Below are 21,622 nucleotides of genomic sequence, written 5' to 3'. Positions count from 1 at the left end.
ATTGACCTAGGGTTTCGTCATATTGACCTAGGGTTTCATCAGAAGTTCTAAATGAAAATGGTATCACTTGAACTTCCATTCTTGAAGGTCTTATTATCACTACTTCTCCTGAATGGATCATCATACAGAAATGGGGTTTTCACTAAAAGATTTCATATGGTATCTAGTTGGTCATAATTGAATATGGTGCTTGATCTGATTTCATATATGGCTGCTATGGTGGCCGTTTTGAAAATTCTGTTATTATTCCTAGATGGATGGTCATATCAACATGAGGTTTTCACCAAATGGCTTATGATAAATGGATGGTCATATCAACATGAGGTTTTCACCAAATGGCTTATGATGGATGGATGGTCATATCAACATGAGGTTTTCACCAAATGGCTTATGATGGATGGATGGTCATATCAACATGAGGTTTTCACCAAATGGCTTATGATAGATGGATGGTCATATCATCATGAGGTTTTCACCAAATGGCTTATGGTAGATGGATGGTCATATCAACATGAGGTTTTCACCAAATGGCTTATGGTAGATGGATGGTCATATCAACATGAGGTTTTCACCAAATGGCTTATGGTAGATGGATGGTCATATCAACATGAGGTTTTCACCAAATGGCTTATGATAGATGGATGGTCATATCAACATGAGGTTTTCACCAAATGGCTTATGGTAGATGGATGGTCATATCAACATGAGGTTTTCACCAAATGGCTTATGATGGATGGATGGTCATATGAACATGAGGTTTTCACCAAATGGCTTATGATGGATGGATGGTCATATGAACATGAGGTTTTTACCAAATGGCTTATGATGGATGGATGGTCATATGAACATGAGGTTTTCACCAAATGGCTTATGATGGATGGATGGTCATATGAACATGAGGTTTTCACCAAATGGCTTATGATGGATGGATGGTCATATGAACATGAGGTTTTCACCAAATGGCTTATGATGGATGGATGGTCATATGAACATGAGGTTTTCACCAAATGGCTTATGATGGATGGATTGTCATATGAACATGAGGTTTTCACCAAATGGCTTATGATGGATGGATGGTCATATGAACATGAGGTTTTCACCAAATGGCTTATGATGGATGGATGGTCATATGAACATGAGGTTTTCACCAAATGGCTTATGATGGATGGATGGTCATATGAACATGAGGTTTTCACCAAATGGCTTATGATGGATGGATGGTCATATCAACATGAGGTTTTCACCAAATGGCTTATGATGTCTAGTCGGTCCTAAGGTAGTGCTGTACATTTTTTTATTACTTTGCATAGGTTTGACTTTTTATAGAAAAAGAATTCAGAAGCATATCAAATCCATTTTTTTATATATTTATGATTGATGGCTGCCATTTGGATAATAGAGTATTCAGTTTGGCCTTGTTTGCATCTGTCAAACAACTGATAGCTCCACTTGGTCATTTCTCCTCCAGGCTCCTCCTGGATTCCAAAGGTAAATTGTAAAAAAATGAGCTGAAGGTAAATTGTTAAAAAAAAATGAGCTAACAACTTTTTTAACTTTTTACCTATTTTATAATTCATTCATTGCATTTTCAGATGCCGGTGTTGTCTACTCTGGCAAAATGAATTTTCCCTATTTCAGTAACTGCTAAAGTTATTGACACCACATACATCTTCTGGTGAAAACCCCATGTCAACTTTTACCATTTTGCTCATGCGTGAGCAAAATAACCAATGGAAACTGATGTTTCTTACACAACTAGGCATTAGGCTAATGGAATATCGGTTGGAAGTTGATGTATTAGGATGTATTCAGAAATAGCCCCCAAAATGTGTTTCCTACTCACATTTAGGGTGAAAATGACAAAATCCTTCAGGGCATAATGAGTTTTAAAAAACTTTATTTTTCTTATTTTTATCCTAGTTTCTTATCTCTTCTCCATTTTCAGATTAAAAATTCATTAAATAAAAACTAAGCTGTGTATTTCTGAAAGTTTTTCACCACAGAAATGTAGTCCCTTTTGTCATTAATTCAGTCTGTAAAATACATTGCACTTGAAGCCATTAGCACTTCAATTCGGCAGACTAGTGCAGCCTACGGAATGCCAGATATGTTGTTTTAAACTGGCAATTAATTGCCATCTCAGTCTTTCAATTAATTGCCATCTTAAACTGGCAATTAATTGCCATCTCAAAATTTGTATCATCCTTGGTTACTTTGGTCATTGCAGCTACCAACAAAAACATGGGTAGACATGCACTCAAGATAAATAGTGAAGTTTTTTTTGTAAATGTCCCTTACAAAATAGGATACACAGCTGGTACTCAGAAGTCATGATTGAAGGACATGGGTCAAAAATCTATATTTAGCTATAGGTGAAACAGATTACCAGAAATAACTATTCAACTATTGTATTAATCTGCTTCTCAGAAGGAAAATAGTTATTAAAACCTCAGCACAAAAGCTTTTTGTCTCACCTGCATGAATATGTGTAGTTATAGTAGTCGCACTTTCAGCACTAGTGATGGTATCATCAGCACGTCAATATTACAGTTTTTAATTGATGGTTGTAAAAATCATGTATCTTCTAGATAAATTGCTGCATTCAGTGATTTGTTAATTTCACTATAGGTCTAAAGATTTTGCTGTGTTTTTCCTAGGAGTTTCTGCCCTCGGAGCCTCACCTGCTTTGTATCACGGTGAACAATGCCAAACTTTTGCAAGTTACGTATCTTCTATACTGCTGACTGGATTCAAACTTCAGGATAATATTTCTGTGTGTCAGAAGTTTATACACTGATATGCTTGGAGTTCCTGTCTTGCTTGTTGCACTTGCTTAATCAGAAAGCTTGGTTCATTATTGTGAAAAATATTCCAAGTTTTGTGTTGAAGGTTTTGAGAGTCATATAACTTCTAGATTTATTACTGCTGTCAACATAAACTTTGATTATAATTTTGATAGGTCTAGAGTTTATATGTTCATATACATGAAGTTCCTGTCTCGCATGCTTAAGCATTATGGTTAACACTGTTAAAGTTTTGTGTGAAAGCTTAGGAAAGTCAGATACATAAGGCATAATGACAAGCTGCTGGATGCAGGTGAGACACCAGGTTCCACGGAACACCCCTGACTATGGAGATGGGGCATTATGGGAATTATCATGTCAGTCTGTCATTGTAAATGCAACTAGTCCAGCAGTTGTTCATTGATTTGCCATTAATTTTTTTTTTGTTGGAAACTTGGTAAATGCTATGGTCAGCATGGCTGCATAGATGGACAATGGTCAAATCACTTAACTCCTATACTTTTATTGAGAGTGATTTAACTTTTTGACTTTCAGCTGAATGCAGCAGTGTGTGATCAGATGTTGTAATGCAACTAATTTCTCAGGAGCGAAACTTGGTAAATAATATGAAAGTGCATTTATGAGCATGTCCATGAGTAGTCTTTTTTTAATAGTTATGTGTTGCTTATTTTATAACTTGCATTTGGATATGGTACCCTCTTTGTCCTGCAGATAAATGCAATATAAGGCAGATTGCTTTGAACTTTTGTCTTGCAGTTTTATGAATTCATCTTTTCTTGCAGCATTTTTTGGATCTCTGTGACTCTTTATGAATGCATCATGACTTGCAGTGTTTTCTGGATCACTGACTTTCCATGAATGCATCTTGTCTTGCAGTGTTTTTATGGATAACTGTTACTCTTTATAAATGCATCTTGTTTTGCAGCATTTTTTTGATCACTGTAACTTTCCATGAATGCATCTTGTCTTGCAGCATTTTTTTGGATCACTGTGACTTTTCATGAATGCATCTTGTCTTGCAGTGTTTTTTGGATCACTGTGACTTTTCATGAATGCATCTTGTCTGGCAGTGTTTTTATGGATAACTGTTACTCTTTATGAATGCATCTTGCCCTGCAGTGTGTTTATACATCACTGTTACTCTTTATAAATGCATCTTGTTTTGCATTGTTTTTATGGATCACTGTGACTCTTGGTACGTATTAAGATCATCTTCTAGAGATGCGTATGTTGAAATATCTTTGATTTCCTACTAACTTTCTAAAGTTTTGGCCCTTTTATTGTAAAAGTTATGGCCCTTTTATTGTAAACGTTTTGGCCCTTTTATTGTAGAAGTTATGGCCCTTTTATTGTAAATGTTATGGCCCTTTTATTGTAAAGTTTTGGCCCTTTTATTGTAAAAGTTATGGCCCTTTTATTGTAAAGGTTATGGCCATTTTATTGTAAAAGTTTTGGCTCTTTTATTGTAAAAGTTATGGCCCTTTTATTGTAAAAGTTATGGCCCTTTTTGAGCTACAGCTGATGAATGTAACTTCTAGTTTTTAGTAGATTGTTGTAAACCCTAGTACATATTATAGTCACCATCAAAAGATGCACATGTTGACTAGTCATTTTATTCATAATATTTTCAGAACACTTGTGCACTTTTTAAAAAAAAACTATATAGCTATCTTCACTGTCGACCCATAGTGGTGGGATGTTGGAGAAAGGGGGATATATTTATGTGCAAATTGTTCACCAATCCACAAAGTACAATTTATCTTGTGTGCATCCATAGTAACTATAGTTGATGTGAAAGAAATATCAAAAATGTTCAGCATGAATCCTGAATTGTTTGTCTCTATCTGATATTAAGTTGGAAATACATAATAAATGTGCAAATAGTAGTTTTTTGATTTCATTTAAACTTTGTGTGAAAAATATTACAGGTATAAGCTTAACCAGACAGGACACATGGTTAGTGTTATCTGTCCTTGCCTATTTCTGACACCAAGAAGAAGATCACTACACTAATTAATTAATTAATAATTCAAGTGTCAGATGTGACTTCATTCTGTGATGGCAGTACCTTAACACTGTTATTACATTAAATTCATTTGAAGTAATTGGCTTTCATTTTCAAATGGAGATTGAAGCAGGTTTTTTTTTTAGGTGCTGCTTATTGTTTAGAACATTATTTAGTATGGTTCAACATGTTTATTACCTTACGTTGACTTACTATAAATTAGATACAGCAAGGCTTTCAGATGTAATGATTGTAGCTAGTTATCAACACAAAGTGCCAGTTCTGTCATTGTAGATACCTGATATACTCCCTTATAAGCTGAGTCCAGCTGCAAATAATACAGACCCAAATTAGCCATCACATATTGTGCAAACTGATCTGGGTCTATGCAGTTAGGATTTATCAGTTGAACAAGCAACATAGAAACATAGACCCTGATCTGCTAGAGTATCATGCAGTGGCAGATCAGGATCTTTGTTGTTTGCAGTTGGACATGACTAATAAGTAACCATACAAGGTAAGTTAATTGTCAGATTGTAAATGGGGAAGACTTCAACACACCAATATGGTGGGCAGTAGTACCCTGTTGACTTGCTTATAAATTGTGTACAGTTGTGAACTACTTAGATGTATATCTGCCATCCCATAATGCACCAGTAGATCTGGGTCTGTACAGTTTGTGAGGGTAATGAGTAGAACAAATAACATAGACCCTGATATACCAATGCATATTTTGAAATGGAAGATCAGGGTCTGTGTTTTATAAAGCACTTGTGATTGCACAAAATTTTAAAGGCAAACACTCATGATTACAATACAGCCTGCTAAATAACAAACACTCATGATTACATTACAGCCTGCTAAATAACAAACACTCATGATATCATTGTAGCCTGTTGACCAAACAAACTCCCATTACACAACAGACAGCTGAATAACAGACACATGATTACATGACAGCCTGCTGAAATACAAACACTCAAGATCATAAGAGTGCCTACTGAATCAACAAAAAGAATGCACTTGCAGTATGTCTTGTAGTGGAACTTGGGGACATGTAAAGTTGCTGTTGTTCACTGGTACTGGTTATTTATCAAGTCATTTATCCAGGTGGTACAAAGTTCAATATCTTGACACAATGGAATCTTAAAAAACTGACCTCATGGATTGGCAGTTTTTTTAATTATATGTTCAAAAATTAGAGTGAGTCTTTTTACTGATTTAACGAATGAGCATTGTTTGAGATTCTGAATTTAGAGTTTTCAGTTTATCATCAAATTTTGAAACCTCATTATATTGTAAAATTACAGTAAAGATTTGTTATCAAGTTTTTATGAGTTTTGGATTGCAGAACTTGCAGGGGGTGAAACAGTTTTTTTTGGAATGCTTTAAGAGCAACATTACATAGAACCTTTGGTGTTTTGTATTTCAAGAATATTTAGTAACTTCATTATTACAAAATGAGTCATTTTTAAAATTAAGAGTGTCTTCACATACTTGTAGATTAGAGATAGAAGTGATGCATTGGACCAAACCAAAAATTCTTCAACAAATTAGAATGTGTAAATGTTGTTTGATACTGGAAGATGAATATCATTTTCCCTTTGTATTCTGGGCATAGAAAAAAGTATATCCGCAGATATTGTTGGAAAGACCAAATGCAATGAAATGTATTGATTTAATATCTACTACACAGTTATCTCTTTTTATGGAGCTTGCTGTCTTCTTTTTTATCATGTTGTTTTTTGTCATTTTGTAGCATTATGTATCTACATACATGTCAGGAATTTTTTTAAAGACGTACATATAAATTTTCTTTTGTGAGTGCACATGTTGTAAGTCATGATAGGTTTGATTTTGTGGGTTTAATGCCATTGTTCAGCACATGATAGGTTATATTAACGTGGTTTTTAGCTCTGCCTCCATTGTTATGTGCATGAAGGGTCTGCCTCTGTTATCAAAGATCCATTTCCATAGTGCATTGGGATTTAAAAGCTTCCTGTTATTGAACTGAATGATGCAGAACCATGTTACAATAAGTACACCTAATTATGTTCCAAACAGCAGATAGAGTTGGGCATTTTTATTTCAAGCTGTTATTATCATGCTAGTAGTTGAAGCAAATGAATATATTTTTTAAAATACAGTGGAGTCTCGTTAATCCAGACTCCGTTTATCCGGAAACCTCGCTATCCGGACATAATTCAACAGGAATGGAATTCCTAAACGTTAATTTGCTCCGTTAATCAAGAAATCTGCGTTCCGGATCTGGAAATCAAAATCGGGGACCAAAGTGTAAAATTACTTTAAAACTTGTATTGATAATCCGGAAATAATCTGTCCAAAAATAAGAAAAATCGTATATGAAAATACAGTCAGTCGGATAATACAGATTCACCTACGCAAATTTAGAGGTGTGCCAATGTATCAATCTTTGATTGTTAAAATTCTAGTGATATGTTAAAGTTATCCATTAATCACATGATCTTGTGTGTGGAAAAACTAGGTAGCGTGACCATGTTGTAACCAGCGATTGTATAAAGAATGTCTGTTTTAGCTAGTCGCCGACGGGGGTGTTAATAATTAAATAATCACACTGGGATTAAATTGTCCTCGCTTTTTGACATAACATATGGTAAATAAATTAAGTGTGTTATTAAGCCTCTTTGTTGTTTACCAATTGTATGTAACAATCATAGTTTATTGATGGCTGTACAAATACAGTTAATTGATTTAAGCTGTGGACAGTACAGGGCTTCATATCAGAATAAAATGTTGACGTCAATTATCAGCTTATTAGCAACAATAACGGCTGTAAAATACGACTAATAGAAATGACTGCAGTTCATTAGTTTACCGTAATGTGAGATATCAGTTTGTATTCGTTGTACATTTTACATATATTATGGCAACACCATCAAGCAAGCGTAGACGAGTAGAGATACCGGCCAGCATAAAAAAGATTTGCCAGCACAAAGATCACCCAAAAGCTACCATTCAAGATATACACCGGCATATTATGGCTTATTCATCCTTAGTCATTGGCATGTTGACAGTTGCGGACATCATTTAAAAAAAAACACGGGCAAATGATTTTCCATACCTGCTGACTCAGCAGACCTAACTCGCACTCGCCACGCCAAATATCAACAAGTCGATGATGCCCGTCTTCTTGTGGTTCTCAGACATGTGGACCCACCATGCCGCCGTCACCGATGAAATGCTCATTGCCAAGGCAAAGATATTTGGAGACCAACTCGGCATCACTGACTTTGCCTATTCTCGTGGTTGGCTACAAAATTCCAAGAATTGGCGGGGCATCAAAGGCAAATTGTATGAGGGAGAAGCAAAGAGTGTCGACATGAACAAAGTGTTCATTGTCTAAACTTATATTTACTGTATATGTATGTACAATCGCATGTTATAATAATATGAAATAAACACACATCAGTAGAAGTATTCATTAATTTATTTCAACCGTTATTGAATATACAGTACAATTACAGCTAGCATATACATGTACATGTATACGGTGTGATGACATCGTAAAATAAAAATGTGCATGATTCAATTATCCGGAAAGCTCGTTAATCCGGACATATTCACTGGGAACGAATGTGTCCGGATTAACGAGGCTCCACTGTATATATTGACAAAATTATGAAATGATAGAAAGATAATGATCATGTCTGTTCCCATGCTACACACTGAAATGTCATAAATAATCAATATTAGCAGTTTGCTAACAATATAAATCTGCATCAAAATCCTTAAGTTGAAAAAATTTCTTGTTTAACTGTATGCACATGGCTCAAACAGGAATGCAGCATTTGTACTTACATGCAGCACAAAACTCTGATTTGCAATTAATCCTATTTCACTAATCCCCTTACACATAGAATTAAAAATGATAATCACCCAAAAAATTATGAAGACATACAGCTGTTGAAAATAAATAGCTGTGAAGGTGCATACCACTTAACAATAATCAATTTCCTTTGCTTGTCATGATAAATATAATGTCCTACATTAGTCCTTTCCTGTGCAGCATACAGCACAAAACCTTGTTATTATCTGCTTTTTCACATTATTGGATATATGGCTTTAAAAATTGTTTATCTGAGAAAGTTGGACATAATTGCTTAACATCCTTTCACTCAACTTGGATTGTCATCCTCAGTCCAGATGATAAACCGAGATTTTTATTTGCAAACTGCAGAATTAAAATATATTTTATGGCTGTGCAGTTAAAGTTGCCCTGGGGCACTGAATACACATGGACTTAGTTCAGCAGCGGTCTTTGCATATGTCTGACCTGGTGCATTCGGACTTGTGGAGCTCACATGGTACATCATTCATCGACCAAGTTTCCCAAATCTAGGTCTTGGTGTCATTCATTTAGAAGTGCCTGCAATGATACATATCCAAATAATTTGTTCTGTGGTGTCAACTTATTACAAGATTTAACACACTCAAGGGCTATGTTCTTCATATGTTGTAATTCTCTCTCTTATCGAAACCATACAACACCTATATAGTGCTGAAAGTGCGACTACTATAACTCCACATGCTCGATACAGCAGCTATAATTTTGTTGTGTCAGATACATGTCAAAAATGGTCTGCTCCAGTTTCCTAGTGGTTTGAGCATCTGCCTTGGATGCTGGAGGTTGCGGGTTCGAACCCTGGCTGAGTCATACCAAAGACTTAAAAAATGATACTTACAGCTGTCTTCTAGATGATCAGGAGGTTGTTATCATTTTCATCTGAAATTCTTTGAAAGCTATTTCTGAATACATCCTACAGTACCAACTTCCAGGTGATCTTCCATCGTTTTTCATTGGCTATTTGTTTATGCATGAGCAGAAGGGTAAAAGTTGGAGTTCTTTTTTCTTTTTCTGTTGCTTCAAACCCACCATTTTCGTATCAAGACCACTCTTTATTCCAAATGCCCATCTTATCCTACCTTTTGAAAAGGTTCATCTGTCTGTTTGCAGTTCATACTGGTCTGCCTTAGAGCTGAGACCAAAAAGTCTAAAATCCAAAACTAAAATAGGATTCCGACCATGGACAAATTTTGGGTAGAAATAAACCGGGTCCAAAAAATTAGGTTTTTCCCTCTGTATTTTGTAGTGCAACTAGAAATTCCAGATTTTTTGGTATCATTGTAGAACTACATCTGTCTACCTTTCTATAATACCATCCACTTTTGTGTATCTTATATGACCTTGACGCTACATAGCTCGGCAGTAGGCTACTACCACCTGCCACTTAAACTCATCACCAGGGGTCAGCATGATGCCCCAGTGCTAGACATCACTATGAACTGCCACACTGCAGACATCGTAGCAATATGACTGAAAAGTTGTTAAAGCTACGTTAAAAATCTAAATCACACTCAAACATGTATCTGAAAGACAGTAATTGATTTGTTATTTATAGGTTAAACAATGCCTAGTTCTTTTGGGTACAAATAATATTCTTTTTTGCCTTGTTTAAAATTTGGCCTTGCATACTTAAAATTTTCTGTGAGGGCTTTATGGGTGAATAGTCATGGTACTAAATGAGCTACCCATTATCAACAGAGTATTTTAGCATTCTTTAGTATAATATAGAAAGAGAAATTAAAATTTGTTCAGTGATGTAATATGAGAGTGAATCATACTGATGGAGGGAAGTGAGGAATGAATACTGAAAGACAATAGTTAGGTCCATTTCCTTATCTTTTTTATTTCTTCTCTCTGATATCATTTTACGTACAGAGCTAACCCCTTCTGTCTTAAACATGCTCCATTGTTTCAGCTCTTCGGACTTAATTAGTCACTTTTTTCTTAATAATGATGTAAAAAGTTGCATTAATTCTCTTATACCTATCCCAAGCATTACAACGCTTCTGATACTTTTTGCATGACACTGCATTTGATAATTGGTCTATTACACTATATCTGCTTATTGTTCCATTATACTACATTGATAATTGATCCATTACACCATTACACTGCATTTGATAATTGGTCTATTACACTATATCTCATAAATGGTCCATTACACTACATTTGATAATTGATCCATTACACCATTACACTGCAGTTGATAAATGTGTTGTCTAAACCAAATTTAGTTGCGTTGAATGATTTTGAATAGTATAATATTTTAAAGACATTAAATTTATATTAAATGTCCCAAAACATGGTTTCATTAAAATGCCCCAATACATGGGTTTCATTGAAACGTCCCAGTACATGGGTTTCATTGAAATGTCCTAGTATATGAGTTTCATCAAAATATCTCAGTACATAAGTTTCATTGAAATGTTCCAATACATGGGTTTCATTGAAATGTCCCAAATTCATGAGTTTCATTGAAATGACCCTATACATGGTTTTCATTAAAATGTCCCAATACGTGGGTTTCATAATAATGTCCCAATACATGGGTTTCATAATAATGTCCCAATACATGGGTTTCATTAAAATGTCCCTGTACATCTGTTTCATTGAAATGTTCCAATACATGGGTTTCATAATAATGTCCCAATACATGGGTTTCATTAAAATGTCACAATATATGGGTTCATTAAGATATCCCCTTACATAGGTTTACATAACATTCTCACTGAAGCTCAATTAGATATTTAAATACAGTTGAACATATACAATATATACTTGCTTATTAGTCCAAATGTGAACAACGTAGTCCCTGATCTGCTGGGTCAGTGCAGTTTGCAGTTGGACTTGACTTGTAACCAAGTATATACAGAATATTTGAATAACCAAAACACACATTATAATCGTCAATTCTGAATGAAAGCAACCAAACCACTGTTGAAAAATGGTCATTATTAAATTTTGTCTTGACCCAAAATGATCACTACACAATTAACTGGTTTTAGCCTGAGACGTTAGTAACTATGGAAACATTTCATGACTGACTTATACAAATATACATGATCTCCTATTGATTTTAGTGCCATATATGGATATATTTCCTTGTAATATGAAAGTTGATGGCTGCTTGGCCTTTGGCCAAAATCTATATTGTTGTTATGCTGCCAGTAATCCATATGGCACCTGCATGCTACGTTTAAACCATACTAAATTTTTGGGCAGCCTGTTTGGTTTCGCTAAATGCCATAAAATTTCTCAGATTGAGATTTTACATTGTCTTGCTTTGATATTTGTGACAACATTGATATACTCAATTCTTTTTTTTAAAAACGGCAAATTTAGTATAAAATTATGTATTGTTCTTTTGCTTCAGTCTGATGCAGTTGAATGGATATGTAATAGCCCTCTATCATGTGTAACATTTTAGTACATAATGATTTTTAATGTCGCAGAGAGTAGCTTCTCGAGGGTAGGTGGTTCTTTCCGAGGATTTCCCGGGTTCTTCCTCAACCATTAATACTGGCCGCCATGTATAGCCTATCGTGTGCTGAAAAATGGCATTAAACCCTACAACAACATAAGCAACATCAACAACTAATGTCGCAGAGTGCATGTGCAACCTACAATCCACAACCTGGTTTTATCCCGTTTTTTACATAATAAGGCAACCTACAATCCACAACCTGGTTTTATCCCGTTTTTTACATAATAAGGCAACCTACAATCCACAACCTGGTTTAATCCCCTTCTTTACATAATAAGGCAACCTACAATCCACAACCTGGTTTTATCCCTTTTTTTACATAATAAGGCAACCTACAATCCATAACCTGGTTTAATCCCCTTTTTTACATAATAAGGCAACCTACAATCCACAACCTGGTTTTATCCCCTTTTTTACATAATAAGGCAACCTACAATCCACAACCTGGTTTAATCCCCTTGTTTACATAATAAGGCATGACTTTAAAATTTGTTTATCTGGCTCTAGCCATGGAGGAAGTTGGACATAGCTGCTTTACATCATTTCAGTCAGCTTGGATTGTCATTCTCAGTCTAGATGATTAGCCAAAATTTATATGTACAGACCTTGTGGAATTAAAATATATTTTGTGGTTATGCAATATAAAGTCACTTTTGGGCAATGAATACACATTAACTTTTTCAACAGCTGTCTTTACATATGTGTGATCTGGTGCACTTGACCTATGGAGTTCACATGGCTCATCATTCATTAACCAGGTTTCCTAAATCTAGGCTTTGGTGTTTGTCATTTAGAAAGTGCCTGCCATGATACAAATATATTTTTCATGGTGTCCACTCATTGCAGGATTTAACATACTATGGGGCTATCCTCCTCATACTCAATTTCTCTTTCTTATCAAAACCATACAACCAATGTTACCTTAAATGTGAGACACATGTCAAGCGTAGTTTTCAAAGACAGTAATCCATTTTGCTGTTTATAAGTTAAGCAATGCTTAGTTGTCTTGGATAAAAATAATATTGCGTTTTTCCTTGTTTAAAGTTTGTCCTTGCATGCTTAAATTTTCTGTGATGGCTTCATGGGTGAATAGTCATTGTACTAAATTAGCTACCCTTTATAAACAGAGTATTTTAGCATTATGATTATTATTATTTGGTCTCATATACCCAAGAGTTGTACAGTGATGTAATATGAGAATGAACCAGATTGATGGAGGCAGAGTGAGGTATAAATACTAAAATACAATAATTAGGTCTGCTTGTCTATCATTTTTTTCTTTCTTCTTTCTGATATCATTTGAATGTACAGAGCTAACCCCTTCTATCTGAAACTAAACTCCCTTGCTGCATCTTTTGTCACTTAATTATTCACTTTTTGTTAAGAATGTTGCTAAAAACTTGTTTTATTTCTCTTGTACATATCCAAAGTATTAATCCAAAGTATTACATTGCATTCGATAATTGGTCTAGTACACTATATCAGATAATTGGTCCATTATACCATTACACTGCATTTGATAATTGGTCTAATACACTATATCTGATAATTGGTCCATTATACTGCATTTGATAGTTGGTCCAGTACACTATAAAAGAAAATTGGTCCATTACAATGCATTTGATAATTGGTGTAGTACACTATATCAGATAATTGGTCCATTATACCATTACACTGCATTTGATAATTGGTCTAGTACTCTGTATCTGATAATTGGTTCATTACACTGCATTTGATAATTGGTCCAGTATACTCTATTGTGTTGTCTAAACGAAATTCATTTGTGTTCAATGATTTTGATAAGTATAATTTTTTATGGGCATTAATTTCACATTAAATGTCCCAATACAGTGTACATGGGTTCATTAAAACATCCCAATATGTTTTTTTTTTTAAATGTCCCAACACATGATTTTTTTAAAAAATGTCTCAATTCATGGGTCTGTTGATTGTGTTATGAAAACAAATTTATGGATGAACTCACTTCGAAGGGTGAAAAAGGTACCTTGAGTTTTCTATAAGATATCATTTGAACATAATGTAATTTATGTTTTAGAGCAGTGATTTTGTGAGTTTTAAAGTTAAACACAGGCTCAACATGAATTTCCTTACTTTTTAATTTATAATTCAATGTGTTGAGTTCTTATGTAAAAAATTTGCAGCTAGATATAAAGATACCGGTCAGACCATGTATCCCTTTCAGTTTGGAAATTGTCTTTCAGAATAATAAAGGGTGTAAAGATCCTTACAAACCACTCTTGAAATTGGATGTCAAGCAAACCATTAAAAGGATATGGAATGAAACTTTCAATTTGAATATGGATATGGCCTAACATTATAATAAAAAGTTTTTAGAATAAAAAAAAATCAAAATTACAATGGCTTCAATTTTGTGTTACTCACAAAATTTTACCAATAAATTCATTTTTGTATAAAATACAATTGTCTGGTACCAAGAAATGTAGCTTTTTAAATTTTTTTTACCAGAAACAATACTGCGTGTGTTTTGGGATTGTGTTGTGATAAACAGTTTCTCATATGATGCGTTCAACTGGATTTGGAATAAAATGAACATAGATACTGTGCCAAGTGCAAAGACTGTATAATATTGGGAGATACAAGTGCAGGTGGAATCTATGAGCAACCTTTGTATTTTTGTTTGCTTCTGGCTAAATATTACCTCAATGTATGAAAATGAAAAAAGTTGTGCCTGGATTAGACAGGTTGAAAGTTTTTATTAAAGACCACTATAATTTGAAAAATTTATTGCAATCAAATCTGAAAGGAAAGAAACATTTTTGTTGTTATGGAAACAATGGGAGCCATTATTCTACTGGTGACTAAGAGGAACTTGTGTTTTAACTCGAATGCAGGTTTATCAGATCATGTACTTTATAGCGTATAATGTGTTTGTAATAAATAGTGTCTTTCTTTGCCTGATCAACTGATATGATCTAAACATTCTTTCTTTCTGTTTATTTTTTTTTTGTTTCTCTTGTTTTTCTTTCATCTTACCAGTGACAAAAAAATCATTGTTTAGAAATATTGTACCAGTATGTATTACACATATGGGTTCATTGAAATGTTCCAGTACATTGTTCATTAAAATGTCCCAGTACATGGGTTCATTAAATTGTCCCAATACATAGGTTTATTAAAATGTCCCAATACATGTATTTCATTGAAATGCCCCAATATGTACATGGGTTTCATTAAAATGTCTCAATAGATGGGTTCTTTGAAATGTTCCAATATATGGATTCATTAAAATGTCCCAATATATGGGTTCATTAAAATGTTCCAATAGATGGGTTTCATTAAAATGTCCCAATACACGTGTTCATTGAAATATTCCAATACATGGGTTCTTTGAAATGTCCCAATACATGTGTTCATTAAAATGCCCAATACATGTGTTTATTGAAATGTCCTTGTACATTGTTCACTAAAATGTCCCAGTACATGGGTTCATTAAATTGTCCCAATACATGGGTTCATTAAAATGTCCCAATACATGTGTTTATTGAAATGTCCCAGTACATTGTTTATTAAAATGTCCCAGTACATGGGTTCATTAAATTGTCCCAATACACAGGTTTATTAAAATGTCCCAATACATGTGTTTCATTGAAATGCCCCAATATGTACATGGGTTTCATTAAAATGTTCCAATATATGGGTCCATTAAAATGTCCCAATACATGGGTTCATTAAAATGTCCCAATACATGTGTTTATTGAAATGTCCCAGTACATTGTTCATTAAAATGTCCCAGTACATGGGTTCATTAAATTGTCCCAATACATAGGTTTATTAAAATGTCCCAATACATGTGTTTCATTGAAATGCCCCAATATGTACATGGGTTTCATTAAAATGTTCCAATATATGGGTCCATTAAAATGTCCCAATATATGGGTTCATTAAATTGTCCAAATAGATGGGTTTCATTAAAATGTCCCAATACATGGGTTAATTGAAATGCCCCAATACATGGGTTCTTTGAAATGTCCCAATACATGGGTTCATTAAAATTTCCCAATACATGGGTTCATTAAAATGTCCCAATATATGGATTCATTAAAATGTTCCAATAGATGGGTTTCATTAAAATGTCCCAATACATGTGTTCATTGAAATGTCCCAATAGATGGGTTCTTTGAAATGTCCCAATACATGGCTTCATTAAAATTTCCCAATACATGGCTTCATTAAAATTTCCCAATACGTAAGTTCATTAAAATGTCCCAGTACATGGGTTCATTAAAATGTCCCACTACATGGGTTCAATAAAATGTCCAAATACATGGGTTTATTAAAATGTCCCAATACATGTGTTCATAAAAAGGTTCCAATATATGGGTTTCATTAAAATGTCCCATTACATGTGTTTATTGAAATGTCCCAATATATATGAGTTCATTGAAATGTCCCAGTAATGGATTCATTAAAATGTCCCAATACATGGGTTAATTTCCCAATACATACATTCATTAAAATGTCCTAATACATAGGTTCATTAAGATGTCCCAATATTTGTGTTAATTAAAATGTTTCAATACATGGGTTTCATTAAAATGTCCCAATACATGTGTTCATTGAAATGTCCCAATACATGGGTTCATTGAAATGTCCCAATACATGGGTTCATTAAAATATCCCAATACATGGGTTCATTAAAATGTCCCAATATATGGGTTCATTAACAAGTCCCAATACGTGGGTTTGATGAAATGTCCCAATACATGGGCTCATTAAAATGACCCAAAATATGGGTTCATTAAAATGTTCCAATACATGGGTTCATTGAAATGTCCATATACATAGGTTCACTGAAATGTCCCAGTACATGGATTCCTGTGGCATTGTCACTGAAGATCAGTTAGATATTTAAATGCATTTGATCAGATACATGTATTGTATATATTTCCTTATAAGTCAAGTCAGAATGCAAACAACACAGACCCTGATCTGCTGGTGCTTTATGCAATGGCAGACCTTAGTCTGGGCAGTTTGCAGTTGAACTTGGGATAAAAGCAAGTATGTACAATATATATATAAATATATATATATATATATATATATATATATATATATATATATATATATATATATATATATATATATATATATATATATATATAATCAAAACAAACATTGTCAATCCTTATGAAAGCAGCCAAACTGCTGTTGAAAAGTGATCATTATTAAATTTTGTCATGACCCAAAATGATCACTACTAAATTGACTGATTTTAGCCTGAGATGCGACTAACTATGGAAACATTTTATGATGACTAAATTTGGACATACTGTATACACAGACTTCTATTCATTGCATTGCCTGATAAGGATCTGTTTCCATTTAATATAAATTTTGTTGGCAGCGTTGCGTTTGGGCAGACTCCCTCCTTTCTGATGCTACCAGTTAGCTTTGTGACACCTGTGAGCTACATTTTTTTTAAAGACCTCCTTGGTTTCACTAAAATTCTTAAAACTTCTCCTGAAATTGAGATTGTGTGTTATGTTGCTTATAATAATAATAATGACAACATCAATATTTCTGTCAAAGATTGAGATGGTGGAACTGATGCAAAATCACTTTTTTGTTTTAATATTTGTAATACTATACCTGTTGCTATTGCATAGTTGGTCCTTTCCTGAGAGGAAAATACCCAACAGATTCTGGGAGGAAAATATCCAACAGAATGACAAAAATTTCCATTAGGTAGAACCAGAATCTTCCAGAACACTGAGGCAGCACTATACATCTTGGGCATGTGTTAAAGACCTTCATATTTTTAAAAAATATTTTTTTTGTGGAGGAGGGATCGCCATGTTGAACGGTTAAACATTGTATACATAAATAAGATTAGTCACCACTTCTTGGGTCAGTGGGCAAATTATTAAGCATCTTGTCTATTATATTCTTTGTGAATGTTAGGGTTATTCTGTGATTGATTTTTTTATCTCTGAGTAATTAATCTCTCTTGAGAGTTTTTTTGTGTCCTAAAGCTAGCATTGCTTCCTTTTCAACATTTTATCTTAGTGAAAAAGCCAGGTAAGGTGTCAACTGCTCCAGTGGCCTAGTGGTTAGAGCATCTGCTTCGGATGTGGGGGGTCATGGGTTCAATCCCCAGCTGAGTCATACCAAAGACTTACAAAAATGGTACTAACAGCTGCCTCGCTTGGCGCTCAGCATTAAGAGGTTAGTGTTAGGACTGGTCGGCCTGGTGTCAGGATAATGTGACTGGGTGGGACATCATGTTGCATGTCTGCGGCATGATGCCCCAGTGCTTGACATCACTGTAAACTGCCACACTGCAGACATCATAGCAGTATGACTGGAAAATTATTAAAGCTACATTAAAAATCCAAATCACACACAGGTAAGGTGTCTTTTTGTTGAATAATTATATTAGTGTAGACTTAGTCCCTGCTTTACCTACTTAGAAGTTTTTGTATATAATCCTTTTTCCAGAAACAGTGTCTAAACAAAGTGTGGATAAGAGTGGCCGCAAGAAATATCCCTAGGACACACACCCCCACTTGCTTATCCGGTGCGCACTGTAAGAAGACAGACAGCTATCTATTTTGTAGCCTTTGGTCTGATGAGATATGGGATTTCATTGACAGTGATGTGCCTTCTAAATAAGGAAGAAGTTATCCTCATTTTCATCATTTTCTGGGTTTGTCTCTGAGTCCTTCAGGTCTCAGAGAGAGATGACTCAAGTCTCCTCAGAGATTCCTTACATTAGTGGGCCAAAGGTATAAATGGTTGGAGAGTTCATAGTCATGTCCTCCTGAGAGGGAGGAGCAGCACACTCTCTTACCACTATAATAGAGAGCAAGTCATACCCTCCCCTTGGGGAGGAGCAGCACCTGAACCACTGCTTGGTTAGGTTGTTTTTTTTAGTCATACCCCTCCCCATGAGGGGAGCAACACATTTCAGATCTGGGGATAGATTTGAGATCTGATTAATTTGCAGAGTCCTCGCCCAGTCACTGGGTACCAGGCATGGGTCTTTGGAGCCAATTTGTATGGAGATAGGTATCAAGCTGAGTTCACTCCATACCTTTATGCTTGGCTTTTTTCAAACAATCTCTCAGCAAAAAAAGTTTTCAAGCAAAGTTGCCAAGTGCATCATTCAGTATTATTTGTTGGCATTTTGCAAATGATTACATGTTATGCATGTCTGTGCTTGACTTTGGCCTAAATCAAGATCCTAGTCCAGCTGACCAGTACTATTTTGTGTGTAAACAACATAATTTCCAGAAATGTTAATTTTGACCTTGGTCAAGTAGAGGGGTATATAATCTTATTTACTTGAAAAATTACTCATTCTTACCTTAACATCTGAAGCAGAATCAGTGTCACATGCCTCCTATGGTATTATTTCTAATACGAGAGAAAGGTGGACAGTTACAATTTAAATACATGAGCCCCCAGTCAGCAATTTCATTGACAAAATTTTTCAGTTGCAATTTCTTTTGAACAAATACAATCAATGACTTATTCAGAGTTGCCAGTTATTATTCCATCACATGAAAATAAAGGTCTTAAGTGAGAGTGTTTTCTTTCAGTGTTGTCTCATCTGTCAATCTCTGTCCACCTCTTTGACACTACTGGTACTCTCTCTCTCTCACTTGCTGCTTCAGGCATTACACCTCCACATAAACTGATGTCATCACTATAAATGCCTACCACGTGCTCTCCATGTCTCTTTCCTCATCTCCAATCCTTGGATGTAGACTCTAACTCCCACCCAGAAAACTTCTGAAGAATTAGAAGAGATGTATATTCTTGTCTCCTTACTCTGATCTCAGGAAAATTCATCATACTCTTACAGACCTGTCATCAGAATAATGGCGAATGAATTAACAGGTCAACTCAAGCACTCACTGCTATAGTAATAATATGATTATTAACGAGTTCTTATAGATGCATACACATCCCTAATTGTTAACTTCTCGATACAGTAAACTATCATCAGTAACAATCATACACATTTCCTTCCTATGAATTATGAAAGACACATACAAATATATGAATATAAATTACCTAATTATGTGTGCATAGGTCCAACAATGACTAATTGAAAATGGTGGACTATGCATAATACACAATCTATATATTCATATAATGATGAAGCAAGTACAAGTTCTTACACAATTCTCTAATAAATTCATTTATGCATTACGATGCAACATAGTAGTAAATTTCGCAATCCACTTCGATTCCAATCTGACAGTCTACTATAAGTTAATATGGCATGTTAATAATTCGCTGTACACTATGTTACGATATGTTGATAATTCAGCTATGGGTGGAAGATTCCATTTCTAATAAACTACTCTACATAATGTATCAATCTTACAACACCTATTTATGAAAATAAGACAAATTTGGGCAAAGATATGTTACCTTAAGAAGCCTTTGTTCACAAATCCAAACCTTGAATTTCACTAGAATTTCCTTCTCGCCTTTTTAATGAGTGCACTACTATAGGCTACTTGGAATACAGTCTAATGGCTCTCAACTTCACGATGATTCACCCCAGGTGAGGTTCCCACATGTACTGATTGAAAAATGGATTTAGTTCAAACATGAGCAGCTGCTTGGTTAGAGTCTGCCCTAGATTTGAATCTCTCAGTTTTGATTCTTTGAAAACTGCCTTGATAATTTAACTTTTCTATCTCAGGTTTCCATTTTCCCAAAGCCCAAAATTGCCTCAAGTCGGTCATGACATCACTGACTCATTGCAAAACAAATATCATAGTCTCTACATCATCTGCCTGGTTGTAGAATTCCCTTTGAATTTACTGTGGATGGGTCATTGTGTATTGGTTAACAACATATAGGCAGTTCCTTTGTGTCCAGAACTGGGCCTATAGCTGTAATCTTACATAATATGTGTTGACATTATATAAGGTGTTTTTAACTATGAATTAACTATAAGATAGGTATACATGAAACATTAGCAAATGTTCTCACAATGTGACAATCAGTCTTTTTGTTGTGTACAGTTCTTAGTTTGAGTGGATTAATTTATTCACATTATTATTCACTGGAGTTACAATGTTCTAAATAGTATTCTTGGATTAAAACTTTAATTTGTAATTATAGTGAATTCAGACAAGAATATTTTGGATTATATTATTGCGATACTTCAAAAAAACTGTTAGCACGTCATCACATTCCAAGTAATTGACTCATTAGCACATTCCAGATTACAGGCTGTGGTGTGACGGTTTGTTATGCCGCCACTGTGGTAGGTGTGTAATGGTTGGGGTGGGGTGCTCGCAATATTCTATTTAAGTTATTATAGCAGTTACTCCCAGGCTCGATTTTGGTTGGAAGTTAAATTAGTGAAAGATGGATGTAAAGTTCTGAGTCCCCAGTCAGCAATGCAGTCAGTTAAATGATTGAATATACAAAAAAGT

General features: G+C 34.7%; 1 protein-coding gene and 1 long non-coding RNA gene across 2 annotated transcripts in view; one reads left to right on the top strand and one right to left on the bottom strand.

Annotated features, from left to right (window-relative positions):
• LOC149808183 (ADP-ribosylation factor GTPase-activating protein 1-like) overlaps positions 1-21,622 on the top strand; it is a 133,377-nt gene that overhangs the window by 21,296 nt on the left and 90,459 nt on the right. The gene's annotated exons all lie outside the window — the stretch shown is intronic.
• LOC149808184 (uncharacterized) lies at positions 8,261-20,055 on the bottom strand. The gene is made up of 2 exons (XR_016419680.1): positions 19,528-20,055; positions 8,261-9,217 (listed from the first exon to the last, which is right to left on the bottom strand). It is a non-coding gene; the product is annotated as an uncharacterized LOC149808184 (long non-coding RNA).

This window comes from Sinohyriopsis cumingii, chromosome 1 (genome assembly GCF_028554795.1).
Source record: "Sinohyriopsis cumingii isolate HCF-2022 chromosome 1, ASM2855479v2, whole genome shotgun sequence".
In the NCBI taxonomy this organism is placed as follows: domain Eukaryota; kingdom Metazoa; phylum Mollusca; class Bivalvia; order Unionida; family Unionidae; genus Sinohyriopsis; species Sinohyriopsis cumingii.
The sequence above is the reverse complement of the archived record's forward strand: the minus strand, read 5'-3'. Positions and strand labels throughout refer to the sequence as shown.